General features: G+C 43.3%; 1 protein-coding gene across 1 annotated transcript in view; it reads right to left on the bottom strand.

Moving 5' to 3' along the window:
* Positions 1-22574: 22574 nt before the first annotated feature.
* csmd2 (CUB and Sushi multiple domains 2) overlaps positions 22575-27979 on the bottom strand; it is a 275217-nt gene continuing 269812 nt past the window's right edge. Inside the window, exon 72 of the mRNA XM_082521466.1 lies at positions 22575-27931. The gene's annotated coding sequence lies outside the window, so the exon portion shown is untranslated. The remainder of the gene's footprint in view (positions 27932-27979) is intronic.

The raw sequence follows: 27979 nt of genomic DNA, 5'->3' as shown, positions 1-27979 counted from the left end.
TGTTTTCAGTTTGCCTCCCTAGTCTCGTTATGTTAATCACTCCCAGCTGTGTTTCCCACCTGTGTGTAATCTCCCTGTGTTCTCTGAGTGTATTTAAGTTGTATTTTCTGTCTTAGTAATTGCTGGTTCGTCTGTGTTGTTTCCCCTTGGTCTCCCTGCGTCTTCCCATATGTATTTCTTCGGACCTCCCTGCATCCTCGTTCTGGTTTGTCTTATTAGTTTACCCAGTTTAGGTTTCCAGTTTCATGTTTTGTCGCCACCGCTGTTTGTACTTACCCACCCCTGTTAATAAACACTCACCTGCACCAGAGCTGCTGCCTTTTGGGTCCTTCCTACATTCCACACGGCTTGCCCCGGCAATCCGTGACAGTACGAACCAGCCACCATGGACCCAGCAGCAGTAAATCCGTCCGAGGAGCTCCAGGACGACGTTACATATAACGTGGAGATTCTCCTCGGGCTGTGGCTTGAAAACCCTCCAGAGGAGCTTCGCCGCACCGTCGAAAGCCGGCTACAACGGCTCTTTTCCGGCCTGCCATGGCTTCTAAAATCGCTTCCTCCGACCATGCAGGCTTTTCTCCAGCACACACCTCACCTTCTCTCAGCCACTCCTGCCTCGCTGCCCGACTCGCCGGATGTGATCTTGCCCGGCCCGTCGGAGCCGTCTGCGGGGAGGAAACGCCGATCGCGCCGCCGACGCGCCACCCCACAGCCGGACGTTCGGACTTCTAATTTACCGGCTGTGGTGAGTGAGGACTCTGTGTCTTTTTCAGACAACGTGACTGTTCATTCAGGGGCTGTGTTTTGTGTGGCGGATGTCAACGCGAGCTGCGTATCGCCTGTGCAGCTACTCCCAGCTCAGTTAGCTCCCCCACAGCTACCCTCAGTTCAGTTAGCTCCCTCGCAGCCACCCTCAGTTCAGTTAGCTCCCTCGCAGCCACCCTCAGTTCAGTTAGCTCCCTCGCAGCCACCCTCAGCTCAGTTAGCTCCCTCGCAGCCACCCTCAGCTCAGTTAGCTCCCTCGCAGCCACCCTCAGCTCAGTTAGCTCCGTCCCAGCCACCCTCAGCTCAGTTAGCTCCCTCGCAGCCACCCTCAGCTCAGTTAGCTCCCTCGCAGCCACCCTCAGCTCAGTTAGCTCCCTCGCAGCCACCCTCAGCTCAGTTTCCCGTGTCCCCCTCAGCTCAGTTTCCCGTGTCCCCCTCAGCTCAGTTTCCCGTGTCCCCCTCAGCTCAGTTTCCCGTGTCCCCCTCAGCTCAGTCTCCCGTGTCCCTTTCAGTTCAGTCTCCCGTGTCCCTTTCAGTTCAGTCTCCCGTGTCCCTTTCAGTTCAGTCTCCCGTGTCCCTTTCAGTTCAGGCCCCAGTAGCTCCAGTGCCGCCTGTAGCGCAGGCCCCAGTAGCTCCAGTGCCGCCTGTAGCGCAGGCCCCAGTAGCTCCAGTGCCGCCTGTAGCGCAGGCCCCAGTAGCTCCAGTGCCGCAGGCCCCAGTAGCTCCAGTGCTGCCTGTAGCGCAGGCCCCAGTAGCTCCAGTGCCGCCTGTAGCGCAGGCCCCAGTAGCTCCGGCTCCAGTATCCCCGGTTTCACTCATTCACTCCATGCAGGGAGAAAGTCTAATATCACCTCAAGGGGCTTTTCGCGGTTCAGCCGCCATTGGCACAGTTTGCCGCTCCAGGGCTTCCCCAGAGGCTAGGTCTCAGTCCCCAGCTGATTCTGGACCCCTGAAGTCTATGCAGCCACCTGAGAACTGCACCATGTCAGCGTTGCCTGGGCAGAGCCAGTGCTCAGTGCATTGCCAGTTGCCTTCGTGTTTGCCAGAAGACTCCATGACTGCTGGCTTAGTGTTGACTTCTGCTGGAGGGTCCGAGGGACCGCTCCGGCCTTTGTCTCTAGTCTCCGCTGGAGGGTCCGAGGGACCGCTCCGGCCTTTGTCTCTAGTCTCCGCTGGAGGGTCCGAGGGACCGCTCCGGCCTTCGTCTCCTGTCTCCGCTGGAAGGTCCGAAGGACCGCTCCGGTTTTCGTCTCATGTCTCCGCTGGAGGGCCCGAGGAGCCCGTCCAGCTGCCTGCTGCAGCTTCATCATCCTCCTCGCCGGCTGCAGCTTCATCATCAGCCTCGTCTGGTCCAGCCTCAGAGCCTTCAGCCTCGTCTGGTCCAGCCTCAGAGCCTTCAGCCTCGTCTGGTCCAGCCTCAGAGCCTTCAGCCTCGTCTGGTCCAGCCTCATCCGAGTCTTCATCCTCGCCTGGTCCAGCTTCATCAGAGTCTTCATCCTCGCCTGGTCCAGCTTCTGCCTGTGCTTCGCCTGGCCCAGCTTCTGCCTGTGCTTCGCCTGGCCCAGCTTCTGCCTGTGCTTCGCCTGGCCCAGCTTCTGCCTGTGCTTCGCCTGGCCCAGCTTCTGCCTGTGCTTCGCTTGGTCCAGCTTCGTTCTCGCCTGGTCTAGCTTCAGCTTCAGCTCCAGCCTCGCCTGGTCCAGTTTCATCCTCGCCTGGTCTAGCTTCAGCTTCAGCTCCAGCCTCGCCTGGTCCAGTTTCATCCTCGCCTGGTCTAGCTTCAGCTTCAGCTCCAGCTTCGCCTGGTCCAATTTCATCCTCGCCTGGTTCAGCTTCAGCTTCGTCCTCGCCTGGTTCGGCTTCAGCTTCGTCCTCGCCTGGCCCGGCTTCAGCTTCGTCCTCGCCTGGCCCGGCTTCATCATCTCCGCCTGCTGTGGCCTCAGCCTCGCCTGGCCCGGCCTCGTTTGGGTCTGGAGCTAAGCGGCCGTTTTCTAGACCGCTGGCTAGGCTACTGGCCGGCCACCATCGCCTGAGTGGCCGCCGTTGCCTTCCGCGCGGCCGGCCCCCGGACCGCCATCGCCTGAGTGGCCGCCGTTGCCTTCCGCGCGGCCGGCCCCCGGACCCTCTTCGCCTGAGTGGCCGCCGTTGCCTTCCGCGCGGCCAGCCCCCGGACCGCCATCGCCTGAGTGGCCGCCGTTGCCTTCCGCACGGCCGGCCCCCTGGACTGTTTGGGTTCCTGTGCTGTCGGCCCCCTGGCCGGCCCCCTGGTCTTTTCTGTTTTGGACTCGGTTTTCCTGTGCTTTGGTGTGCTTTTCTTTTGGTTTTGGACTTGTGTTTTGTTTTTCTTTTTGTCTTCTGGCCTTCTGGTGCTCCTGTTTTGTTTTGCCTCGAGCCCTCCGTCCTGGACCCCCTCCGCCCGCCCTGGTCGGGTTGTTTTCTGTTTTTTTTGTTTTGTTTTTGGGCTGTCGGGAGCCAGCCCTTGAGGGGGGGGTTCTGTCATGATCCTGGGTCCTTTTGACCCAGCATTTTGTGTTTTCTCTTCGATTTTGGTTCTGTTCTTCCTTTGTTTAGTGTTTACTCTGTTCTGCCCGTGTGTTCCTGTTTTATTGTGAAGGTCTGCGTCTTATGTGAGTGTTTTCAGTTTGCCTCCCTAGTCTCGTTATGTTAATCACTCCCAGCTGTGTTTCCCACCTGTGTGTAATCTCCCTGTGTTCTCTGAGTGTATTTAAGTTGTATTTTCTGTCTTAGTAATTGCTGGTTCGTCTGTGTTGTTTCCCCTTGGTCTCCCTGCGTCTTCCCATATGTATTTCTACGGACCTCCCTGCATCCTCGTTCTGGTTTGTCTTATTAGTTTACCCAGTTTAGGTTTCCAGTTTCATGTTTTGTCGCCACCGCTGTTTGTACTTACCCACCCCTGTTAATAAACACTCACCTGCACCAGAGCTGCTGCCTTTTGGGTCCTTCCTACATTCCACACGGCTTGCCCCGGCAATCCGTGACAGAAACTAATAAATATATGTACAATATATAATAGTATATGCAAAAAAAAAAGTATCTTTCAGTCTCTTGAGAAAGAAGAGGCGCTGCTGCACCTTCTTCACTGTTTTGTTTGTGTGTACTGACCACGTAAGATCCTCAGCCAGATGTACCCCAAGGAACCGGAAGCTGCTCACTCTCTCCACAGCAGCGCCGTTGATGGTGATGGGGGTGTGTACTTCTCTGCACCTCCGGAAGTCCACTATCAACTCCTTTGTCTTTGCGACGCTGAGGGTGAGATGGTTGTCTTGACACCAGTGGGTCAGGGCGCTGACCTCCTCCCTGTAAGCTGTCTCATCACTGTTGGTGATAAGACCCACCACTGTAGTGTCGTCCGCAAACTTCACAATGATGTTGGAGTTGTCAGTGGCTGTGCAGTCGTAGGTGTAGAGTGAGTACAGGAGAGGGCTCAGTACACACCCCTGTGGAGCACCAGTGTTCAGTGTGATGGGGGATGAGGTGATGCTGCCCAGTCTGACCACTTGGCGTCTGTCAGACAGGAAGCTAAGGATCCAGCTGCAGAGGGAGCTGCTCAGTCCTAGATCCTGCAGTTTCCTGTCCAGCTTCGAGGGAACGATGGTATTGAATGCTGAGCTGTGATCTACAAACAGCATTCTCACATACGTGTCTCTCTTCTCCAGGTGTGACAGGGCATGACTTGAGGACGCGGCCGGGAATCCCGTCCAGACCAGTAGCTTTGCATGCGTTCACCTTCCTGAAGCACTTCCGCACATCCTCCTCAGACACAGTGTGCGCACTGACGTCATCCGCGGTGCGCACACTGTCCGGTCTCATGGTGTTCGCTGTGTCGAATCTAGCGTAGAATACGTTTAGATCCTCACACAGAGAGGCCGTGGTCTGCGATGTGCATACCACATTATCTGTTGAATATGGTGGAAGAAATGTCATGGCATGTATCAGGATGGATTGTGAAGTGTCAGAGCTATACTCTCTGCTCAGATTCAGTCAAATACTGCAAAACTGATTGGACAGCGCTTCGCAGTGCAAATGGATAATGACCCAAAACATACTGCAAAAGCAGTCCAAGACTTTCTTAAAACTTCAATTGTCAAGTGAGTCACCTCAGAGCAGCTTTTCAGTTACTTAAGACAGAACTGAAAGTAGGAAGACCCACAAATGAGCACATTCAGTGATGTCTGTGGGTTCTAGATTTCAGGCAGTCATTGACTACAAAGGAATTCCATCCAAGTTTTAAATGCAATCCTTGTATTTACATTTCTGTTAGATTGTCCATTCCTTTTAGCCTCTGAAAACAGGGTGCTGTCTTTACAAAATGCCTGTAATTCCCAAACAGTCAATGCAGATTTTAAGTAAGACCCACTGAATCAAAGCTGAAGGTCTCCACTTCAATCATACCTTGTTAGCCATTGTCGTGCAGAGAGGTAAAATTACAAAAGTTGTTCCATTGTTCAAAAACAAAAGGATCTAATTGTATTGAGTCTCCTTAGCTGTGGATTCCAAATCCAAGAAAGGAAAGTTGGCAGAAGAAATTCTATGACTCTGTTGTGGCTTCTGCTATCTTTTATGGCGTGGTCTGCTGGGGCGGCAGCATCTCTGCTGGGGACAGGAAGAGACTGAACAGGGTGATCCGAAGGGCCAGCTCTGTTCTAGGATGCCCTCTGGACCCAGTGGAGGTGATGAGTGACAGGAGAACGGCGGCTAAGCTGTCATCCCTGATGGACAACATCTCCCACCCCATGCAGCAGACTGTGACAGCACTGAGCAGCTCCTTCAGTGGGAGACTGCGGCACCCACGGTGTGGGACGGAGAGATTTCGCAGGTCTTTCCTCCCCACTGCTGTCAGACTCCATAATAAAGACTTTAACTGATCAAGCACACACATCCATACATATGCAATAATACTAAGTGCAATAATCCTTTCTGTCATCGTTGTATTTTTACTCAGTTGTATATAGTATTTGTATTTGTATTCTATTTTTATCTTATTGTATTTTTATTTTATTTTATTCTACTGTATATAGTATTTTATTTTATTCTATTCTGTACAGTTGTGTACTGTATTTATTCTTATTGTATTCTAATTTTTGCCTCATAACTTTTGCACTGTCCACTTCCTGCTGTGACAAAACAAATTTCCCACGTGTGGGACTAATAAAGGTTATCTTATCTTATCTTATCTTATCTTATCTTATCTTAGACTCTCTATATATTTATAGTTTTTTCCAAGTAGACTTCTTTTAAACAGAAGCAAGAATCGGGACTAAAACTTCTCTGTTTCAGAATAGACCTGTACATGCTGATAGATTTTCCCTTCACTTCATACTTATTCCATTTTATAAAAATATACAAAAATAAGCACATTGTTATTTTCTGTAATTTCTTAATGCACCAAAAACGTGGTATTATTCGAATGAAAATGCAAAGTTTTAGTACCAAAATTCATAAATCACCCACTGCAGACTAATAATGTGGTAAAAGACTGTAATTATTTACACCTATTAGTAAAATTACACTTAATAAGCCTTGTCACCAGCTCCCCTGGTAAAAAAATGCCCAGGTTGACTTTACAACAGGACACAGCGGTTACATCCGGTCTATAGGTGCAACATGTAGTCAGACGCAGGAAGAGTGTTACTGCTCAATTTTGTGTTTTAATGTAAAGAAGCTGCAGTGGGTATAGTAATCAGTTATTGCTTTCATCTTGGTCTGGTCAAATGATCATTGCACATTTACCACAGTAAGCAAAACTCTTCAAAATACTGTAGAAAACACAATAAAATAGAAAATATAGACAAAAAAATTGTTATTTCTTCTGTCAATGTTTGAGCTGCTGAATATGTAAAGTTTTCCAAACGCAGCAGGAAGCCGAAAATGAGATTTTAAAAACCCAAACTCTTAGAAGTTAACTTAACAGATAATGCATTGTTGATGTCGACGCTGTAGTCATAAAACTGTTTCGGCGTCTCTGTATTTTATCATTTAATGTATATTTTGACAGTATACACATAAAAGTACGCCTCCAGATCTCATTTTCACTGCAGCAAAGTTGGTAATGGCGGGGGAGCCTTGCAGCATTTATGTCTTGGCTTGTAAGTACTAATAGACTGCTGAGAAAATGCTCCACTCTTATCTTTTATACATATATGGAAGAATGCAGACTATAGTGAGGGGGTTGATCGTCTCTGTAATAAGAGCTTTAATTGGTGAAAAACAAATTACTTGCTTTTATTCTTTTCTTTTTTATCAATATAAAACTTTTCTTCCCTCACATTTCTCTTTTTCTCCTCTTTCACTGGAAATACTGCTACAAGCAGTTCCTGCCAGCAGAGCACACATAACAATGTATTTCAGTGACTACTGGAGCTAATTCAAATAAGTGAGCGTATACTGTATGTGTGTGCAAGTGTGTGGCTGTGTTTCACCCAAGAATTGGCAAGGTTAGAGCCTTTCTTGATTGATGAAATCAACAGCTAACATGGGTCATTAGTCACTCTTGTTCTTCATCAGGTTTCCCACAGTGATTAATCAAACTTTGTCAAGTTGCCCTGACCTGCAAGTGTTCTTTCACACCGGCCAGTTAGCCCTCCATACTCAAGCCTACTTAAAAAAAGATTAAAATCACTGCCTCTGTGTTTGTGTTCCAAGTCAGTGTGAAGTATTAACTTAAGGCTGCTCTACTTTATCACCAGCTGACGATGCAGATCAAAAAAATATATCGATTTCACTTCCAGGCAGATAAATCATACGTGCTGCCGTCTTATGAGCTCTCTCATCAGATTACAAAGTGATTCTACTCAAATGCACTGTGTAATAGTTTGTTCTCACCTGAGGTCAAGCAGAGCGCTGTGATGGGGATTTACTGGTGGCTTTTTTGGTCGTGGTTCATAAGCTGCTTGTTGCTCTGACTTACTGATAATTCTTTTTTCTTTTCATTTTTTTGCATTTGCATCGCCGCTTCTTTGAATTTCAAGTTCTCGGTTTTCACTTACTGTATCATTGCTCCTCTGAGTCCTCTGATAGCATGCTAGCTCTGCCAAACTAAATTCTGGCTCACACATTTAACATCAGCATTCAAAAGCCTACTTAACGTCAACATTAGTTTTACTGCTGTTCTCTTCCTGCGCCACCCCAGCGTGTCCCTCGGGCCTTTTAATATCAGGGAGAATTTTTTCAGAGAAAAAGAATGGAGGCGGTTCCCAGAGGCCTCGAGATTCTCTTTGAGCGCGAAGATGCGAGACGACAATTAGCTTTGCCACTTTTATCACCGCTCCAAATCTGACACAACCGTACACTCCACCATCTTTCCTGAGACGTCAGCTTCCTCCAGTTACCTAGGTGTCCGGCAGCCACATTCACCTTTGTTGCTTCTCTAATAAAAGGTTCTTATTATGTACCTGTCAGTTTACCAGAGAGGATGTGAACTGTTTGCCTGATTTTTTTTTTCTTTTTCACTCTTTTTTAAATTTAAGACACTGTGGTTTTTCCAAAATTCCTGTTATTACAGCTGTAGGCTGTGTTTAAACAGACATATCAACACCGCTGTTACAGTGATAACTGTGCATATACTATGAATGCTAATAATTTCTCCTCCACTAATTTGAGAAGTGAGTTTAAATGTAACGCTAAGGGGTCGACGGGTCGTCTCACCATGACCCTAACCTGATACATTAGGTACTGACACCAAATAGCACCATATGTATCAGACACAGCTGACTTTGATTTAAAAAAGGCAATATTTTTGATGCTCCAACAACAGGAACAGACTAAGCATGCAATCTGTTTGTTTTCTCTCTCTCTTTCACTCTTCTTTACCTTTACTTTGTTTGTTTATTGCAAGGTCTGAAGGGGCATCCCTTTTGGATCAGTCCACTCAGTTTCCTGCTATCCCTTGTTTTACTGTGTCAAGCTGGGATATTCGAGGAGACATCAAAGCGAGAGGTTTACTCTCACAAATCCCTCAAGCAGGCTGGCCTGGGTCTTGGCTAATATCATGCAAAATCCATGCTCTGGTGTCCCAGAAGACATTGGACCAAGGATGAAGGGGTTGACTGATAAGAGGAAGTATATATTTGCTCTGTCAGATGAATTTGTCAGCAGGGGGTCTGACGGGTTAGGGGGTTGCTGGCATAGCGCACCCTGGGACAACTCGCTGTAATTACCAGTAAACATCAGAGAGCTCATCATCTTTGACAATGCCTTCTTTAGACCCGACTCTAATCTGACATTTATGAGCTTATAGCAATAAAATAAATACTATAACCTCTTTAAATTCACTTACTTTCAAGTTTTCTTGATCTCTTCTAAATGTATTCTGCATATCACTGTTTTCAATCATTACCATGCTAAAGTTGCAAACTTCTCTGGATTTAAAAAAAAAAGCCAATTACAATAACTCCCTCATCCCCTCTTTATTCCAAATAATTGGTGGTTTAATGAATAAAGGAAGTAGAGACCAAACAGACTGATAATGTGCTTGTGAATCTCAGAATGAGAGAAAACTTTTCATCTTAAATAATGAATGCATACAAAGAAAATCCCAGCTCTGTGATAACAGTCAACAATGAATCTCCAATTACCAGCATCTTTGGATCATAACAATAGGACGATAACTAAAAGGGAACTGTCAGTGCTTTGGCGTGATGGAATAATAATACCCAAGGCTCATCGGGAGGATATGCACAAATCTGGAAGCACACTTCCAGTATTGTCTTCCGTTCTCTCTTTCTCGCTTGCTTTTCTCTCTTTTGCCTTATCAGTCAACTGGAAACAAACAGGCTTGCCATGTGTGACTGTCAAATCAATTCATTAGCACATTTGTGTAATTACTGAGGTAATTAATGTTGAATCAATGGCTAAGAGAGCTATTGATAGGGAAGCTTAATGAGATGCTGTTTTGATTACTTCACACTGGACATGAGGAAATGCTTGTAGTTTCTAGTGCAGCATTCAAATGAAATTAAATTATCTATAAAAAAAAAACTAAAAATTAGCTGGTCTCCTTATGTGGAGCCCAAATGCAGAGCTAAAAACTGGACAGAAACAGCTCTGTGTGAATAACAGAAGAAACATGGAGTGATAACGTAAAAAAGTGTCTAAAGCCTGAATATGAACATTAACAGTACTTGGAATATAGTGCAAGCAACTTCAGTTTAGTTCTATATTGCATATCTAAAGCAAATGCTATTAATGGAAACAGATGTCATTATTTAGTCCAACATTGTTCTACATGTAAAGTTCAGCTCATTAGCAGATCTACACTCTCACTGTTATATTTCTGTTTCACTGCACTAACAGTAACCTGTTAGCTTTAGCAGAAATGCACACACACACTGACACAAGCACACATTTTACACCTATAGAATGCAGCAAATATTAGTGAGTTGGTTGGCGAATAACTAGTGGAGAGACAGATGATTCCCTCTGGAGCTTGCTGATGATCAGCAGAGCTAAATTGTCACATTGTTGCTGTTGTATCACTGTAATGATCTTTTTTTCTGGTGCAAATATTAATAAAGTTAATATAAGTTAATGAAGCAACGCGTTTTTACGATTCTGCATTATGCTATTAGGTCATGCATGAATCCTATTTTGTTTAGGACTACATCTTTGTTTCACATCCCATGATAACGATTGATTTGTCGTTGTAACTCTTCTCCTCAACGAACATTTTTTTAGCTGCTCCCTTATTTCCCAAGGGGTCACCAGAGTGGATGGATCCGCATATTTGACTTGGCACAATTGAATGCCCTTCATCAAACATTTATCCAGGCTTGGGACCAGCACTGGGAGTAGCTTTTGAGTTTCTCAGGCTGTGTTTGTGTCTTTGCGGTTTTAAAGAGACACATATAGGGGACAGATTCATCACGACGCCATGGAGTCACAAGTAATTTTTTTCCTTTTACTTCTCCAAAATGATTCCTTAATGTACGGTAACATTGGCCTATTTTTCTGCCCTGTCTCCCACCCCTCACAGTCTCTGAACCTGGTTCTGAAGGAGGTTTCTTCTTGCTAAAAGCCTCTTTCACCATGACAGCTGGGATAGGCTCAAGCCCATCTGCAACGCTGAATATCATAAGTGAAAAAAAATGGATGGATGGAAGTATCTACAGTGGTAAACTATATTGTAAATAATTACGTTGTTATGAATTTCACCCACAGTTAAACTATTTTCTAACTTTTCATCTCAGACTTCTTTTGCTCTCAAGGCAGCAGATAAAAAATGTGAAGTAAATAAGTCATAATCAGGTTGAACCTCACAAACTGTCATTTGTAACGTGGCAAAACGGTTCAAAAAATGACTGGTATGAGAAAAGCAGCCTGGTCCTTAATGCCAATAAAACAAAGAATTTGATCATAGACTTCATGAGACTTACTTTGTCCAATTACCTGACATGGCCCTTCAAAACCTCAAGCCGTTTTTCCCAAACATAAAACAGGGCTTATACTCCTCTTCAAAATCACAATACACTTGAAGTAATGTCATCTGCTGAAATCATGGACTGCCACTTCCTGTGTTGTGACAAGTGAAATGACACAATTTCACAATTTTCATATCACTTTCATAGCAAAAGCAGCCCCAGTGTGATGGATGTTGTTGTTGTTGGTGTTAAACTGTGACTAAATTCTAAAGTCTGTTTCTTTCCTCTCAGCGTTGACCTGCCAGCAGGCGTTAAATCTTGCGGTGGCTTCAGAGATGTCCTTTACGCAACCTGCACAGGCTGAACAGTTAGTCCCTGGAGGCTGGCTCTTCTCCAGATCCTGCAAGTATCCCGGTGCAGTCCCAAGGCAGGCGACCTTGAGCAATGTCACTAAATGTTTGAGAATGAACGACAAGAAGCCCGTGGCAATCAGTAAAGAAAAAGAGCGCTTCAAGATCATTGGAGGACAAAACAAGAGGCACTTTTATCCAGTGACAATTCCAATAAAAATGCTTTCAAAGAAGAAAACACTGAGATGTTTTCTCAGGGTTGACATAAAGTAGAGTGAGAAAGGCAGTATTGGTACAGTACTGTGTAAAAGGCTTGAGTCATTTCTTTATATTTTGCTAGGAAAATGGAAAATAGATGTTGCAATTCATTGAAATGTACAAGTGAATACAGTAAATAAGGTAAAAACAGTTCTATCAAGCTTAAAAAGTAATTTTTTGTAGGAACACCTTTATTCTTCAGCACAGCCTGAACTCTCTTAGAGAAGCTTTCTTCTTCTGGATGTCAGCTGCCTTTTGTTCTGTTCTCTGTCAAGACAGTCCCACGCTGGTTCAGTAATGTTGAGGTCACCAGTGATGCTTGTGCTGTATTGGCAATATGTTTCTGATCGTTGTAATGCTTAAAAAATAAGCTTGTCATGGTCCCCGTGCCTGCTCGGCTGGCCCTGTGTGGCTACATGTTATGTTTTGTCTATTCTCTCTCTCCTCTCTCTCTGCTCGCTGCCTGGGCGGAGCTCATTGTGAGCTCCCGGCCTCCACCACCTGTAGGCAATCACCTGTGGCTCCTCACCTTGTTTGCTCCCGCTACTTAAGGCAGTGACTGAGAGCACCTCGCCGCTGGACTATTGAGTAACGCTCGTCAGTGCTACTTTAGCCTCAGCCAGTTTTGAGCTCTGTCCGTGAAAGTTCCGTGCTAACTCTTGTTCTCTGTATGCAGATTTCTCGTGCTTGGTTTGGGGACTCTGGACGCTTTTCCCGACTCCTCTCTGCATCCCTGGGAACCCTGGCCCCCTTCTCCTTCACCTGTATATAGTGCACCTGGAGTGTGTAAATAAACCTGTTTTTCTGAGATTTCAGTCTGCGCCGAGTCCTCCCTGCTCCTGCGTGACAAAGCTGTTTTCAATCAGATGCTTTCCAGATGGTATTGCATGGTGGTTTATAATCTGATGGTAGTTCTCTGCATTCATAATTTCATCAGTTTTGACAAGATCCTCAGCAACATTGACTGAAATGGAGCCCAAACCATGACAGAGCCTCCACCGTGTTTTACAGATGGCTATTGAGACTCACTGTTGCTTTCCTGACCCCTCCATACACGATTTCAACAAAAAATTTAAAAATTATTACTGATTTACAGTCCACACAGTGTTGTGTATTTTGGCATACCTCAGCTTTTTCTCCCAATTTCCCCTCCTTAAGAATGACTGCTTGACAGCCACCCTGACAGAAACCCCTCTGATGAGGCTTCAGTGGACAGTAGATGGATCTCTAAGGTCCTGTGTCAGATCTTTGATGGATCCCCCCCATTCCCTAAGGACTCTCAGATATTGTTCATCTGCTGTAAATTGTTTTATAGGACTGCCACTTCTTTTGTCCTCCACTTGTCCAGCTTGCTCAGATTTTTTTAAGGACGCTGCACACCGACCTTGTTAGTACAAAATGTTGTATTTTATCTCTGTCAAACTTTGTTATCTGGCATTTTTCACAGATTCATGAACAAATGATTTGCTTTTGCATCAAACTCCTAATGCAATTGCTAAGTTGTCTCTTACATACAGATTCAAACATGCAGATTAACAAACATTCCTCTGGCTTCAACTAATTACAACCAGGACCTGACTTTATCTCATCTCTGTCAGTTTAAATGAATTTTATTTGTACACCATCAAATCACAACAGTAGCATCAGGATGCTTTATATTGTAAAGTTAAAGACAATAATAGTGTGAAAACCCCCACCACTCCGCCCCAAAGAGCACTTGGCGACTCAGGAAAGAAAAAACTCCCTTTTAACAGGAAGAAATTTCCAAACCAGGCTCAGGGAGGGCAGCCATCTGCTGCAAACAGTTGGAGTTGATCATAGAATGAGATGGGACAAGAGACCGACTGTGGAGAGAGCCAGAGATTAACAATAAATGATTAAATGCAAAGCAGCGTGTGAACTTGAATTCTTGATTGGTGTTGTGGACCAGTGTGTAATGGCATGGTCACGTTGAACATAAGAGTCTAAGATGATTATCAAGACCTTGTGGTTTTAAGAAAAACAACAATTCAACTAGTATTATGAACATAAAATTTAGCTGAATGTGAAAGAATGCCGCTGTTCCTGAAAGGGCATGCATTTAGTCGTGCTGTTGGTAATTAGTGTGGTGGTGGACAGGTTTGAAAAACTGCCTGTGAGTATGTGCCCACATGCTCAGTTGTAGATTTTCCTCAATCATTCAAATTAACCAATGCAGATGAATGGATGGCAAAGGAATGATGAAAATAATGAAAAGAATTTGTCAAGTCGTCAAGGCCAAACAGAAAAGAAACCACTAAGAAAAAAAGCTAAGCTGCAAAACATAAAATAACAACAATGACAAAGACTCCATGGCTGAAAGGTGATTTGAAGCGAGCCCCTGCCAAGCTCCCTTTAACCTCACAGGAAGGTTTAAAACTGTACAAAAGAAAAGTCAGCTTTACAAGTCTCAAGACACCTGTTTAAAACCATGACAAACAAGCCTAATCAAAGTGTCCACACAGCACAGCGCCTGATAGCCAAATTGGAAGGAGCGCATGGCTGTACAGCCCCACTAACTAGCAGATGCTGTTCAGCTGTGGCATTCATGGCCACAACATCACAACTTCACCAGTGTTTTGTTGCTGTTGTCTCTTCTCTTTCCTCTTTGTGCGCCATTGTACTTGTGTTTTTTTTTAACTAATACACAACTTTGCAAAAAACACAGGACTCACCTTTGTGTTGACTCAGTAACATAATTAGATGAGTCCATTGTTAATTCTTGATGCGGATTGCACATCTTGTGTACTCCGATCCGCTTTTGCAGTTGAGAGAATGTATATGGAAAAAATATGAATGAGGCATCCATAAAATATGTACTTATTCATGGAGACTAGGGGATATTTAAGACATTTCTAATTAAATTCAGCAGATCCGAGGTGTTTTGCGAGAAATCCCCGTAGCCTGGGCCCATTTCAGTGATTGTAATGGAAGAAAAGCAGAAGAGAGTGATTATAAAGTAGCAAAATAAATTGCTTTGCATGGTTGCCTCTAGTGGTGTATCAGACCCTTTATGACCCTTTGCAGTATCTTGTTGGCCTTAGTGGTTTCTCTACAATAACTTGTGGAGAGTATTAATTTAATTTTTGTCCTCGGATCGCGTGTCATCACTATGATTCTCCACTCCATTGCTAAAGAAAATCATTTTGTCATCATATACACTGCTATAGACTGATAAAAATAACACTTGACAGCACATCAGATCTCAAACTACTGCGTTTCTTTTGATGGAAATGCAAATTATCAACCTAAAGACAGATCAACTCAAAGACACCCTAAAAATCAAAGTGAAAAAATGATGGGGCAGCTAGTCCATTTTTCAGAAATTTCATTGTAGCAACTCAAAATGAACTTAGTCTGTATGGCTCCCACATGCCTGTACACATGCTTACTTGTCAATATCAGGGCATGTTCCTAATGAGATGGGGGATCCTTGGGGATCACTGAGCTCTTGGACAGTCTGAGGTGCAACCTGGCAGTGTCAGATGAAGCGAAGCATAATGTCCCAGAGGTGTTCTATTGGATTTAGGTCAGGCAAACGTGGGGGACAGACAGTGGTATCGATTATTTCATCCTCCGGGAACTGCCTGTGTACTCATATGTGGTCAGGCATTATTGTGCACCAGGAGGAACCCAGGACCCACTGCACCATCTTAGGCTCTGACAGTGCAGCATTTCATCCCAACACCTAGTGGGCAGTGCTAATCCTGTTCCTCCTTGATAAAGGCACAGATGCTGATCCTGCTGATGGGTTAAGGGCCTTCTACGGCGGTGTCCAGTTCTCCTAAAGGCACTGGTTGTCTCTGGTAATGTCCTCTATGCTCTTGAGACTGTGACTTTTGAGTTCTTGACTTTATTTTAATAACCACGTTGTAAAATATTGTTTTCCCTCCTCCAAGTACTCATGTTCGTCTATGCATTTTTTATGACACACTACATGTTTTTTTAAGCGTGTACACAGCACGCTCATACATAAATCTGTAAAGCAAAGTGAAGACACACGGTGGGGTTTCCTCTCTGTCCAATACTTCAATGGTGAAGCTGAGCAGAGGGGAAATCTTTTTCTTTTGGTTCCATGAGTAAGTTTATACATGTCCTTGTTTTCTTATTCTGCTTGAGTAAAAAGAAAAGAAAAAAAGGGAACTTTGTATTTCTATTCTGTTTTAGACGTGCCGGTATATTTAGCTTTCAGCTTGATTTCCCCAACAAATGTTCAAAATGAACCAAAATTGCTTTCCTATTCTCTTTCTCTGTTGGTGCTTTGATTCATGCTGCATCTGATTTTACAATTTTTATATAGTAACTTACTAAGAGACAGTTTAATGCAGGGATGTTAAACTCATTTTACATAATGGGACGCATACTTTGACCCTAAGTGGGCCGGACCAGTAAAAGTCCTCTTTAAAAAAGTTTAACCTACACATTTACTCCCTGAGAATGATAGTGAAGTTTGATTGGCCATGGCGGAGTTCTTTATCAATCAGAAGGATCTGCAAACCTTATTCAAATACAATTAAAAGACCAAAATTTAAGCCTTCCTTCTTATATTCCAAAGCAGTCTACTGGGCCAGATTGGAGTCTTTGCATGGCCAATTCTGGCCCCCGGGTCTTATGTTTGACACCTCTGATTTAATGTGTTTACAGTATTCTCGCGTGACTGAAGCCACATCAACAGAGCTAAGCACTTGATTTCCCCGCTGCCTTTAAACTGTGATTACACGTCTCTCTCTTTGCTCTTCTGGCGCTGGTGTCTAAATGTAGATGACAGATTGAGTCCAGTATGAAAAACTACAGAGAGACTCTGATCTTTTGTGGTTACATGACATTCGAGCAAAGAGATATTTAAAAGTTAAAAAAAAGTAAACCTGAAATTCTGTAGTTTTGTGTTATTTTCTGTCTCCCCCCCCATCTTAAACTGAGAGGCTTTATGGAGACGTGCCGCGGCGTTCTAGTGACGGTTGTGAGTAAGAAGAGTAGGTATTGTATGTCGAAAGACACGTCAGAGAGTGGTGGAGAAAATGCAATCAACTACACACTCTGTGCTGGAAAAGCTCCGAGCCATCTGCCTTTGTGGGAAGCCGGTTGAATAAACACAACAACACCAAACCCAAAGGCTGCTGGAAAGGCTGCTTTGTTCAGCTCCTCAGGTATTTCTAAAAATCAAACGATCAGTCATTCCACTTCAATCACCGTCTGCCACAGGTCAGCCCCGAAGTGAATGAGGCAGCAGCACACCTACTCAAATCCCACACAAGTATGAGTGAAGACCTTTCCACACTACTTGAGCACTAACAGAAATTTTCCCACAGCGCAAACTTAGCGTTTCCCTTATTTCTTTTGTTTATCTGCACACGGATCAGCGCTTCTTCCCTGCTCTCTGTAAATCTTTTCACCACAATCACTTGGCTGTGTTAGTACTGCAGGATATGTGGTTTTCCTTCAGAAGAGGGGATTGGCTGAGAGTGGAAGCCAGCCCCTTGGGATTTTTGAAGACAGGCAGGTAAGACCTAGATCATTCTTCCTGTCTGTATAGGGCTAACTGATGCACTCGGAGTCAAAGCAAATGTGTTACAGTTCAGGTTCTAGTGGCCACTTGTCCTTTTGGATCCTTTGTATTCATAAAGAGATGCATTTGGAGAATGAGAAATGAGGTAGCAGATCCATTAAATCGAGAGGAATGACCTTGCTACTAATAAAAGTCAGTTTAACTTCCGTACCATTAATGCAATAATGCATACAGTGTGTTACTGTCCTCGTGAAATTATTGCAAGCACTTTTGGACTTTGCTTCACAGTGCCTTGAGAAATCTGATGATATTTTGCTTTCCCAGATTTCTCTTGTGATCATCGTGATCATGATCGCGAGGCGTCGACACCTTTCTGTGATATAAATATATTGTAATTAAAGCTAGTGGCCATCCACTGCATCATAACATGCTAAGAGTGACACGCAGGCCTGAGGGATGGAGTTTTTGGCTGTGTCAGCATCTGTCTATAAAAACTAAAGCACATTTACAATCAGCCGGCTGGTTGAAAGTTATTATCCAAGGGGATGATAACCTGGTCGCTGACTTTACAAGAGCTTATATGATGTCTCAAATTATCTGTGAAAGTAGGAGAGCAAGTTGTGAAGTTTCACTTGCACATCACGTATTATTGCAACCTTAGATGCACTCCACCCTCAAGTCTTCCTTTGTTTTCTTTGTATTATTGTAAAGTCTTTACCTTACAGTATAAAGCACCTTGAGGCAGCTGTTGCTGTGATTTGGCGCTGTATAAATAAAACTGAACTGAATTGAATATGTGCATTTCTGATCATCCACACACCCCCAAATCTTCCTTTTTATGGAGACTGAAATACAACCCCAGATCCAAAAGAACTGTCCATAGAATGTAAATAACAAAGGAATACAAGAATATGCAAATCTCATAAATGCATATTTTATCCACAGCAGAACACAGTAAACAAATCAAAATGTCTAAGCTGAGAAAATGTAGAATTTTAAGAAAAAATATTATCTTATTTTGAATTTGCTATATAGGACAGAGCCATGTACAACTGCATCGAATCTTTTTTTCTTTTTCTTTTTTTTTAATATGTCTGGGAACTGAGGAGAGCGGCTGCTGGACTTCTGGGAGAGGAATGTTGTGCTATTCTTATGTTAGGATTCCAGCTCATCAGCAGAGTTGAGGGATGTCTCCTGAAGTCCACTGTCATCTCTACAGTTTTAAGAGTGTTCAGCTCCAGATTGTGCATGCAAGAACTTCCCTGAAAAAGTATCATCTCCATGGGAGGACACTGCTCAAAAGCTTGTATATACTTTTCACTGTTAATGGGGCTTTTCAGATGTGGAGGCAGTCACTGCCATAATCACGGGTCCACCCCATACTCTCAGAGATGCAGGCTTTTGAACTGAGTGCTCATGGTCTGTGTTTAGTGTGGAGAACATGTAGAACCACCTTATGTTTTCTTAAAACTATAAAAAAAATTTCAGTTGAAACATTCGATATATTTTCTGTTCTGTGAATAAGTTAAGAAGCAAATGCAGTGCAGCTCACTACATTTTTAAATTTAATTTTTACACAGGGCCATTTTTTTTAAATTGGGTTTGTATACCTTTCTGTTTGGAAATAAAAGATAAAATATTGCCTTCGGCATGCAATATAAGCCCTATGGAGTCTTCATGGGCCATAATACAGTATGTCTATACACATAATATAGTCATACTGTACTATGTGTATTATAGATACACATAATATGTGTAACTATAATGCTATTAAAAGAAGAGTCACACAAAGTGTCACTGCTGTAAGTGATGCAAATATGATGAGATGAGATAGCCTTTATTTGTCAGTTGCAGGTCTTTTGCCCACAACCGAGATGACAGACCTTGCCGACCGTACATACAATACACAAACATCACATTGGGGAGACAGGTCAGGCTAGGTAGCGAGGAAAAAAACATCGAAATGTGTAACACAAAAGGATAATACAGGAATGCACAGATATCAACGCACCATAGCACAATAAACACAGACAAGCAACATGGGAAAGAGTTCCAGTGTGTACATCTGATCTGGGACCGCTGCAATCTTCGACTGCGCCTCCAACTGACCCGATGTCCACATCAGAGGGGAGGTAAGCGTTGGAGGTGGCGTTGGATCCGAGGTAGGGAGGGTGATGCGTCAGTGAGTGCTTATCAGTATCAGTATATGTATGTGTGTCCATAGTTCAGCTGAGACAGTGTCCTTCGCCCTGCCAGGCTAAGTAAACAGTCACCAGCCAACCCAGGTGGCCTATGCTTGGAATGGGAAGGAACAGACTCAACACAGTCGTTATCAGGGAGTTTTTGTTCGACTCCAGCCTTGAGCCCACAGCTGGCGCTGAAGGGGTAGCCGGATTATGATGGTAATTTTTCTTTTGCAGCAACTCATGAGAATTTCAAGCTGTTCTTTAACACTCCGACACTGGCCTCTCAATCTCCCGTTGGATAGCCGCGAGTTTCTCCATGATGTTATTAACCTTCAGTTCCGTGGTCTTGTCATTCTTTTGCTCAAAGAGCAGATTCTGAGACCTCACGACCGCAGTCAGCTGTTCCAAGATGTAATCCAACTTCCGCTCAGAGGTGTTGTTCTGAGTGGACTTTTCCTTGATGTAATCCAATGTACGCTCAGAGGTCTTATTCCGAGTATGCTGCCGTAGGCGCCTCCAAGCTCTTAACCATGCTGCACTCAGTGAGCCTTTTCTGAGAAGTCGCGCCTCGCTCGTCCCAACTGTGTTGCTAAACACGAGTCCAACATCGTCATCAAGTTTGCGGATGACACAACCATCATAGGCCTCATCACAGGCAATGATGAGACGGCCTATAGAGAGGAGGTGATGGCACTGTACGAGTGGTGTCTGGAAAATAACCTGACTCTCAACATCAGCAAAACTAGAGAGATGATAGTGGACTACCGGAAACGACCAGTCAGAGAACACCAGCCCATCCATATCAACGGTGTCAAGGTCGAAAGGGTGAGCAGCTTCAAATTCCTTGGAGTCAACATCACAGAGGACTTCTCCTGGACCCTTCACACAGACACTGCTATCAGGAAAGCTCGGCAGCGGCTTTATTTCCTGAGGAGGCTGAGGAAGTTTGGCATGAACGCCAACATCACCTCAAATTTTTACAGGTGTGCAATTGAGAGCTTGCTGACGAGCTGCATCACAGTTTGGTACGGAAGCTGCTCGGCAAGCTGCCGTAAATCACTACAGAGGGTTGTGAAGGCAGCAGAGCACATCACTGGCACGAGGCTTCCTGCCATTCAGGACATTTATCTCCATCGATGAATCCGTAAAGCACACAGCATCATCAAGGACCACAGCCACCCAGCACATCAGCTCTTCTCCTTGTTACCATCTGGCAGACGTTACAGGAGTCTGTCTGCTCGGACTCAAAAACAGTTTTTACCACCAAGCCATATGACACCTCAACCACAACACTTAAACACACACAACACAGCACTCAGAAGCTACCTGCAGCTTCACAAGTACTCTGTTTAATCTGCACTGGTCACTCCAGTTTATTGTCATTGATATTTATATTTAAAAAGTGCAATACTGTAATTTTCTGCTGCTCATTCCTGTGCAATATCCCATCTGCCCTCCCATCACATTTCTTTTCAAGATTTTCTTATTTAATCACTAGTGTACATATATTTATATTTATAGATACATATATATTTAGCCATCTTTTCTCTTTTACCACGTCTCTCTAATATTTTGCTCCTTAGTATTTTTCTATTTTTTTTATTACTTTATTTTATTATATTTTATTATATTTTCTTCTACTGTACCATGCTGCTGAGTGACTGCTGCTCGTCAAACACATTTCATTGCAATGTTGACCCTGTGCTAACTTGCATATGACAAATAAAACTGAAAACTGAAACTGAAAACATCGTTTCAATCCCAGCGGGCAGCCTTGGGGGGGTTTGAACAGCCGGTTCCGCTTTCTTGGGCCTGGACATGCACTGGCTTCAGCAGCGGAACACGTCTGGCACTGCGGGATTTGATTCCCTGCCGTTGTAGTGTGTTACTGATGGTGACCTTTGTTACTTTGGTCCCAGCTCTCTGCAGGTCATTCACCAGGTCCCCCCGTGTGGTTCTGGGATCTTTGCTCACCGTTCTCATGATCATTTTGACCCCACGGGATGAGATCTTGCGTGGAGCCCCAGATCGAGGGAGATTATCAGTGGTCTTGTATGTCTTCCATTTTCTGATGATTGCTCCCACAGTTGATTTTTTCACACCAAGCTGCTTGCCTATTGTAGATTCACTCTTCCCAGTCTGGTGCAGGTCTACAATACTTTTCCTGGTGTCCTTCGAAAGCTCTTTGGTCTTGGCCATGGCGGAGTTTGGAGTCTGACTGTTTGAGGCTGTGGACAGGTGTCTTTTATACAGATGATGAGTTCAAACAGGTGCCATTCATACAGGTAACGAGTGGGGGACAGAAAAGCTTCTTACAGAAGACGTTACAGGTCTGTGAGAGCCAGAGATTTTCCTTGTTTGAGGTGACCAAATACTTATTTTCCACCCTGATTTACGAATAAATTCTTTACAAATCCTACCATGTGAATTCATGGATTTTTTTTTCACATTCTGTCTCTCACAGTTGAAGTGTACCTCTGGTGCAAATTACTGACCTCTGTCATCATTTTAAGTGGGGGAACTTGCACAATCGGTGGCTGACTAAATACTTTTTTGCCCCACTGTACATGTGCCTTGTTGAGCAGGGGGACCTTATGGGCGCTGTAAGATTACAGTGACATGCGTTGCCAATGGTGGTTTCAGATCACTAACAAGCTCCTCCCATGTAGATTTAGGCTGTTCCACCAGATCTACAATCTTGTCCCTGATATCCTTTGACAGCTCGTTGGTGGTTAGAGGTTGGAATAGGGAAAAAAAAAGATCTTTGGACATGCTTGTACACATAATGAGTTAAGACCAGGAGTATCTGTTTTGAACAACTGATTGTAATCTGTGTCACATACTTAATGTGATGTGATTTGTTTTTGGTTGATATTCTGTGTCTCTCCATTAAAAAAAGTAACATACATGAAAAAAAAAAACACCATAAAGAGCAAATCAGATATTCTGACCCACAATTGCAACACGCACCAGGAACACTGGATATATGGCCTTGCCTCTTCCCCCCTTAGAAAGGCTATACACGATACATACATTATACTATGCATTAACTAATGATTATGGGTTTGAGGCAATAAACACAAGAATTCACCCAAGTGGTAGGTTTTATGTTTTATTCCAAAACCTTCAAAATAAGTTTCAAGTTCAAGAAAGTAGAATAAGCTTAGACACAATGCAAAGCATCATATACAGACAGATAAAATACATTTTATATATTGCAGACAAGCCATGGTGGGTCTTACATATGTACAGTATGTATGTAAACTTTTATATACAATCTTTTTTACATATACAAAAAAAGCCTTGTTTCTATTTTTCTTTGTATATATTTATATTTATATATATATTTATATATATATATTTATATTTATATATAGATTTTTCATATACTCCCCACTAGCATTTGTACTACAATAATGAAAAAGAAAAACATTTACATATATGTCAATCCATTTTTTCTTTTTATATTACAAATGTATTTTCATAAAAATATATCTCTGTACAAAAAAAGGTTTTTTTTTTATTTGTTAACATATTCTCTTATCTCAGAGATATTTCCTCTGCAGTTGCTCTGTCGTTGCACAGTCTGCTTAAGCTCACGTTTGTCCACGTCGTCACCGGTAAATCCTTTTGGTGTACAGCGAGACACCGACACTGGCTCTTTGCCTTTCGCCGTTTTGTCTTTTTTTTTTTTCTCGTTGAGGCCTTTAATGGCCATGTCGAACCTGCTTGGGCATTGCGGGTTTTTCAGTCTCACATAGAGACTAGTTGAGAGATTTACAGAACTGGCTTGAAAAAAACATGTTGAAAGAAAACAAAATGAAAATATGGGACTTTATAAGTTTGTTGCCATGGAAAAACTAACAGAAAAATATCTGGTAATAAAAAAGCAGCTCTTTGTAAATACTTTGCTATATTATACTCTAGATAAATTGGACATTCTGTTTTTAGTCCAAAGATAACACATACTGACAGGTTTTTTTATTATTTTTTTTTATCCATTACTGCACACAAACAGAGAAAAAGTTGTGGGATTACAGATATTCAACACAGTATAGATAGATAAATTCTGGTGCACTCGGTGAAATGAAATACATTCAGTAGTTTTTGAGCAATAAATCCAGTGATCTGATCACGAATGATCCTACTACCACGCTGCTCGCATTTCACATTGAAAGAATAAAACTCATTTAAGCTTCAAAGCTTTTCAAAATACATCCCTTCCCTCTCTCCCCACGCTTTAGTCCACTAGAAGAGCTGAAATGGGCTGAATAGTGAAGGCAAATTGCATGGAATGGGCCTGTAAAACACAGCGGGGAAGTTGAGATTTGTTGTCTGGCCATCAATATGTGGTGGCAGTGAGAGACGGGAGATTATAAATGATAGCTGATGCAGAACGTGTCACACGGCATAACTGATGGATCGCTCGGTCTTTCAATACATGTGCAGTGCTGTCCTGTGCTGCGCGAAGAAAGGGAGAGCCGTTGGTCGGGTCCCTGACTGCGAGGAAAACTCTGTGAACTTTTGAAGGAAACTCAAAGACCATAGCTGTGGTGTGTTTCATTATAGAAGAGATGGGAGAGCAGGACAGAACCCAGAGCTGTGACCGGCTGATAACGAAAATGAACTGAAGATGAGCGCCGTTTGTGTCTTAAAATATGCAAAGAGAACCAGGAAGTAGCCTGCTGCTATTAAGAAAGACTTAATTCTGACTCTTAGAGCACGGCTTCATTGAGAGCTCTGCGATCTTTACTTTCATATGACTGGACTTTCTGGGCTAACACTAGATAGGTTAAATACTTCTATAGATGTACTGACCATTAAGGGAAATGTATCCATAAAATGGTTTGCTTGACATAAAAAAACAACAGCAGAAATAAATTAAGCAACATCAAGACGTGACAGAATAATAAATCTTAATTTTTATCACTATATGTCTAATTCTAAATCGTCTGAATTTGGATAACTTTCTTTGGTTTATTTTTAAACTCGCAAAGCAAACAGAGGGCAAACACCCAGCCGAGCACGAAGCCAACAACATAAAGTCCTGGCCATTAATCCTTGCACACCAAAATACAGTACGACTGAGCACACGGCTCGTTTGGGGGGGGAAAAAACAAACTGATGGTGACTCTGGCATGAACCTAACAAGCTCAGATTTTCAGTGAGATCAAAGATTAAAAACAGATCTACAAAGCCTGCGGACTCTTCAGTGTGTGTGGGTTACTCAGGCAGGGATAAGGGCTTTACCGAAAACCCTAAAAGACTTACATTTCTAATATCTGACATAACAAGAGGAAACCCCCCTTCCCAAAGAAAAAAAAATCCTAGGAAAGATACTGGAATTCCTTAACATAAGAACACTGCGTCTAAAGCATATTTATGATATAAGGGGGTAACAAGGCACTATAATTAACATAAAGTGCTTCCTGGAGGTACGAACATGAAAAAAAGAAAAAAAGAAAATTGTGTTTGGCCCTTTTTTTTAATCCTTGAATTTGTGGGGAATGAGCCCTTGTTAGTAAAAACAATCATATTTGTGTGAGCGCTTGCTTCTGTATTATGTTAATCCAGATTTATAGTCTAAATCTAGGCAAACGGAATTGCTTCCTCTGGGGTTCGTGAACACGCCGTCCTTATTTACACGTGTTCGTTTGATCGTTTTGTGTAAGTTGGGGAAAAGACCGCTTGAAAGTGCCCTCAACAGAAGCTGCGATTTAATAATGAAGCCGTCCACTTTGCTGACATATTTGGAGCAATTTCACAAAAAAAACAAATGAAATGCAACGTGCAACAGCCACAGAAAACTATAGGAACTGAGTAGCAGCTCCTTTGAGATAATGCGCGAGCAACTTCTCCTCTCCCTGTGAAATATCCAGGGTAATTCAATCGTTTCCTCTCCCATCAATTCACTACCAGAGCAAGCACGGGGCAATATTCTATCTGTACGGCCGAGATAAACGCGAGCTTTAAAAGTAATAAAATTGTAAAAGCAATTACCGACCCACAGCGAAACTGATTGAAGAAACAATACGGTGATTGGTTTCAAAAGGTCTGGAATTCTGAGGGAAATTCTGTACAACGGGCAAATTTAAAGACTTCATTAAAAAAAAGAAATGTATAATAATAAGAATAACGCAGCAACAAAAATCCATAAGATGAATTTCCTTTTTTGATTTTAACACACTCACACACACAAAAAAGGAACTAAAGAAGTGAAAAGGATCTGAGCGTGTCCTGATATTGGGAATGTAAAAATGAATTTTCTTATGGGTTTGATAATGAAGCTAAAATTAATGCAAATTAGACGTAATGGCCCAATTTGCTCCTGTGAAATTCGCACACTATTCACCTCACCTAGCAGCTGCAGGTTAGCATTTACAGGTACGGGAGCAGGAAGTGGAGCAGGGTGTTTTTGAAAACATCCCCCCCCCCCCCTCCCTCTCTCTCTCTCACACACACACAGACACACACACACACTTAATACGGGTCACAAAGCATTCGTATTTTCATCAGACGTGTCATTCACCAGCCAAGGTAGAGGCCAAGGTAGAGCCCCGCTGTTATATTAGATGACAGTTTCCTCCTGTGTTGCATTTTCAACATAATTTTTTTTTTGCATATCACTCCCCAGTTGCCATAGATATGGGGAAGCGTTAGCAGCAAAGACATAAACACTTTTTTCAACCCCCTCCCAAAATCATATTTATCATTTCCAATTTAATGCGTGGGGAGTAATCAGTAGGCCAGCGACTCCCCTGCTGTCACAGCTCTGAGGAAGCCTTCTGCAACATTTTTATGAAGGGCGAAGACAAAACAAAGCGACGCAATTTTTTTCTGTTTCTTTTTTTTTTCCAAAGGGGAGCGAGCTGTCAGAAGTGAGCTTGCATGAAAAAGACCTGAATGCAATCCAGAGGGAACGCATCTCTCGCTTCATCCATTCTTCAAACCCCAGCGCCTTCATTTGAACATTTCCAGAGAGCGAGAACATGACCGCACTTTGATCTTTGTTTTCCTAAGGCCAAAGTTTAGCGGAGCTACTGCTGCAACTTGTGTCACCTTTTAATCCAGTGAAACGAGCAAAGCTGGATCCGGGATTAAAAGAAACTTTAAAAAAGAAAAGAAAAAAAGCAGAGAGTGTAATCTAAATACAGATTTGCTGTGCTACATTGTGGTTTGTTGCGACATGGTCCCTTCTCCTCAAGGGCCTCAGAGCAGAGGTGGCGGCATGGTTAAAAAAAAGCCTGTTTTTGGAGCAAATGTCAAGAGTACTTCCCCTTGCTTAACCTTTGATTCAAGTGTGTTAGCTTGAGAAGTGAATTTGTCTCTCTTCGGTCCCTTTGATCTATCTGATCGATCGCTACCAACCAAAAAGAAAAGAAAGAAAAATGATGGAGACTGGATTTATAGATTGTCGACGTTTAATTTACTGGTTTTCGGAGCCTCTGAGTTGGCGTAATCCTAAACTCGTAAACTCAATACTTTCACTTCTTAAAGCAACAAAAAAATAAAATAAGACAGCATTGCGTGTTTGGTTGGATTTTTAGGGTGAGAACAGATGAGGGCAGCTACAAGATGTGCACATGAACATACGCACTCACACTCGCATGTACAACTCTCACTACAACCTCACTAAGTGCTTTTTTTTTTTTTAATTTCAGCAGCCCAAGCTACCTTTGAACCCCTACACTGGACACAGCTGCCTCGCCAAGCAGAATTTTATTCCTGCTACAAAAAAAAAGATGAAGTCGAGTGTGTCTGTGTGTGTGTGTCTCCAGCAAGGCCTTCAAAAACTCACTGAATTTTTAATTCATCCTCTGCCAGAAACTGAGGGGTCCCCGATGATACTTTTCGAGAACCTCAGGAGCGGACAGCTGGGAAGAAAACTGGCATCCAGCGACTCAAAGAATAAGGTGAGCAGCATATAAGAGCGAACACAATAAAAATAGCTAATGAGAAACAAAAAACAAAAAAACGAGAAAGATGAATCGAAACAGTCCAGACCGTCTCCCTCAGATTCACACACAAGCCAATACGCCGCTGCCCGTCTTACAGTTCGCTTGCACAGAGGCCTCCGTAAGCTACAGGTATATTTCTCGACTTAAAAGTTTACAGGTAAAATTCCCTTTGGGTTTAGGCGGTGAGAAAAGTCATCACAGCTTTGCTCCCAGTCGTACTCCCCGCTGGCTGCAGTTTAAGGTGGAAGCTTTTCCTCGAAATATGGAGAATGATCAAGAAACCACGTAAAGTTACGAAAAGCGCGTTGTTGTTGTCGTGTGTTCAGATGGTTGTCTTCACGTGGTTTCTTTCTGTTTGTTTTCTTATCGCCAGCAGGTAAGCGCCTTTTCCGCTGGAGATGTTTCTTGAAGGTATTTCAGCAAATAAAATAATCTTTGTCTTGCCCTCTGCTCAAGGAGCTATAGATGTCCTCAGCTGGCACGCAGGCGAGGACGTGGTGCACCTCTCGTCCCCGGACTGAATCGGTGATGTAACAGAGGATGAGTGTGTAGAAAATGGTGGGGA

Source organism: Aulonocara stuartgranti, assembly GCF_965226115.1.
Source record: "Aulonocara stuartgranti genome assembly, chromosome: 22".
Classification (NCBI taxonomy): domain Eukaryota; kingdom Metazoa; phylum Chordata; class Actinopteri; order Cichliformes; family Cichlidae; genus Aulonocara; species Aulonocara stuartgranti.
This window is presented reverse-complemented; position numbering and strand designations above follow the sequence as displayed.